The sequence below is a fragment of the Myotis davidii genome, unplaced genomic scaffold (genome assembly GCF_000327345.1).
Source record: "Myotis davidii unplaced genomic scaffold, ASM32734v1 scaffold837, whole genome shotgun sequence".
NCBI classification, from domain to species: Eukaryota; Metazoa; Chordata; class Mammalia; order Chiroptera; family Vespertilionidae; genus Myotis; species Myotis davidii.
In genome coordinates, this window is record NW_006291728.1 from 339,580 (window position 1) to 343,326 (window position 3,747).

The window sequence follows — 3,747 nt, forward strand, 5'->3', positions numbered from 1 at the left end:
TTTTTTAATTTTTAAAATAAATTTTAATTTACATTTTTAAAATTTATCTTTATTGTTGAAAGTATTACAGATGTTCCCTTCTCCCCACCACGACCCCCTTCACTCCATTACCACCCTCTCCGCAGGCCTTCCCCGCCATAGGTTATGCATTTATGCATATAAGTTCATTGGTTAGTCTCTTCCCGTCCCCCCATTCCCTCTGTAGACCTATTTTTATTTATTTATTTTTCAAACTTTAATTTCTTTATTGATTAAAGTATTACATATGTGTCCTCATCCCCCATTAACCCCCAACCCCCCTCACCCCCCACTCATGCTCTCATCCTATTTTTGAAACAGTGCTTTAGGGGTTTACGGCAAAGACTGATAGCACTAATAAGGGCAATTTTGTATGTGGCACACCAACTACAGAATAAAGTAGACTGTGCAAAACAGAAAACAAATGAAATAAAATAAAATCGTTAGACTGAAAATTGAGGGGTGTCTTATACACGGAAAGTCAGCCGAGCAGGGAGCCATTGGGTGCATAACTGCCCATACCTTGTCAAACAGGGTTCCTCCAATCACGAGCCTTATCATTACTGATGTCAGCTGATGCCATAATTGGAGGTAGAGGTAGAGTGTGCACATGCAAAAGGGACCAGAGCGTTCTGAGCCCATAAAAATGTAAAGAAATAAAAAGATAAATATGGGTAAGCAATTGTCTTACTCTGCAAAAGTCAAATTGAGTGTAATCAGCTATGCAAAAGAGCATGGAAATAGAGCTGCAGTGAGACAAATTTGGACCTCCTCCCACTAAGTGTATGGTCAGACAGTGGAGAAAACAGGAAGAATAACTCCTTATGATGCCAAAAAAGAAGAAGGCCTTAAGAGGAAAACCAGCAAAATGTTTAAAATATTGATTTCTTAATTTTGGGTTGGAAAAGTGGAGGGTGTCTTATACACGGGAAAATACAGCACTGACAGAGACTTTGAAGAACAATGTCAGTCTTTGTTTATGAGAACATGGAGAAAGTTAAAATATGATATGTGGTAAAGGTTCTGACTTTAAGATTTCATTTTACTTTGCAAGCTTCTTCTCCAAGGTGATGTTTCTTGCCCTGAGGTATGAAAATGGGGGACCATTTTGTGAGATAACAGCCAGAGTTAGCTGTATAGAGCTGCCAGAATTTCAATAAGAAGAGGACCCCTCTACATCCCAGTAATACAGTCTGTTATTAAATAGAATGGACAGTTTACAGAGAAAATATCCAAGCCACTTTGAAGAGCTTTGTTGTTCAACTGGTAATCATCAGCAGGGCAGCTCTCTCTGACTTCACAGCTGGTACACCAATAGAATTTATAATTCAGAATAACTGTGAAAGGAAATCCGTTCCAAGGTTAGCTTATTGCATTTGGGTGGTGGTGTTTTTTCAAAGAAAAAACGAAAAATCTATGTGCCTTAGAAATCATGTAATGCATTTTTCATTATTCTTTTGCCTGATATAACATCCCCTTATTACCTTTTCTAATATAGAGGCTAGGTTTCTGTAATCCAGCAGTCACTCCCAACAAACATGCCATTATTATGTGGCTTGCTCTGACTTTCCTCCCTCCATAACCCCTCTTCCATAAGCTCCAATGCACTCAGCCACTCACTGATAATAAACTGTCATTCTACTCTGAAAATAAGTGAGCTACTCCTAACAACTCCTCAGCAATCTATGAAAATAAGTGGGGAGATGAGAATTCAGAATGCATTCAGTCTTACAGCTGGCACAGCTGTGCTCTGAATTTGGTCAATGGATATATTTACTTTAGAAGGTTGTGAAGCAGTGGAAAATAGGAATTTTGCAAATATCAAACTTTTTGCCCTTTCATTGCTATGAATTTTAATACCTGACAATTGGCCAATTAAGAAAGAATCTGTACATACTTTACATGATTCAATTGCCGTAACTCAACACCCTTCTATTTTGGGAGACTATAAATGCATGATTGTATTACATAATTATATATTATATTATCTACAGCTAATAGAGACATTGCTGTATGGAAATGTCAGGTTTAAATGTTAAATACTTTAAAGTGAAAATTCTTTGTTTGGTTGCATATAAATGGAATAAAAAGTTGCAATTTGTTTAGCCTGAACAGAGTTCTCAGCATAGTACAGAAATTAAGTATTTAAGTCATATTGAGAGTGACACTTTGTCGTCAAAGGATCTATAAACAGCATTTATCACATTCAAGGAAAGACTTCTCATTTGAGCTCCTAGAAATATTCCCAGGGTATCTTTTACCCCTGCCAGCTGTTGTCATAGTCTGACAGTGGTGTATCAGAAAGGCATCAATACCTAAGTGACTATACCTTGTCAATTCAATATGGAGTGGCTTTGCTCATCTATACCCTGACTATATTAATCAAAGGAGAAGTAAATGTAGGAAAAACATTTAAAAAATTAAAATGTCTCTCTGATAAGTTGTCAAATAGTGAGAGTTTTTTGTTCAATACTAAACTATTTTTAAAACTGCCACCTAACTTAATTATTAATATTAACTCTTTCATTATTAAACTGTAAAACATTGAGAAATTTATATTTTGAAGGCAAAGCAATGTAGACACATGTACCTATAGCTTTACCTCTGGGAATTTCCATTCAATGGCAAGTTCATTAATTCCTATATTTTCGATAGCAGAGGATAATGGAAGAAAAGGCTGAAGTATTCCCATGCAGTTATGCAAAAAGGGATCATCATAGCTAGCTCAGCAATAAGGCCATAACAATGAAAAAGATAAGGATCATGCCCAGGTCTAAGTACTCTGATAGTTTCCAATGCAAATGGAAGTGAAAGTAAAAAAGGGAGATTGCATCTGTAAAAGGGAATGAGGGAGGAGGAGGCCTACATAGCAGCCCATGTCAAGGAAGAACTAAAAAGGCCTACCTCACTAGAATGTACCAAAGAAGTCCTTATTGCATACAATGAAGCCTCCAGAGGATACCAGCACCATCACGAATGAGAAGCAAAGAAGGTACCACAATTCTATGCACCTACTATATGGCAGGTCCTGTGCTTGATGGTTTATATCTCTGTGATCTCCCTTAATCTTCACAAAACTATAGTGGAGATGAGAAAATGCAGGTTTAAAGAGGTTATGTATCTTGCTCAGTTCTGCCATATATCATTTATGTATCATTAAACTTATGACCAAACTATATCATCTCAGGCATACTTACCCACAATTAAGAAAATTACTAAACCTGAAAGTTGAAGATGGTTAGAAGTCCCTCCTTGGACACTGATCATAGTCTTACCACTGTGACTTTGGAAACTCCTGGTGCATTGTTGGAAAAGTTCTCTATATCTACAGCTTTTCTGAATTCTCCCTTCATTTGCTTATCTACTGTGAAATCTGACAGTTCCCTGAAAACATTTTCCTTTTTTCTACCATCATCATAAATGGGTACTGTTAGGTTTTCCTTTCTTAATTCCTAAAACTTGAATGCTGAGATTGGTACCTTCCTTGTTCCCCAAAGTTGATTACAGATTCTTACTCCCCTTCCCTCATATTAGAAACCCTGTTCTGATTAGATCACATAGTCATTATAGTTCACTTTTTATTTATTTTTATTTTTTATTATTATTTTTATTGCTTAAAGTATTACAAAGGGTATTACATATGTGTCCATTTTCCCCCCACCCTAGACAGTCCCCTAGCCTCCCCTATCCCCCAGTGTCTTATGTCCATTGGTTATGCTTATATGCACG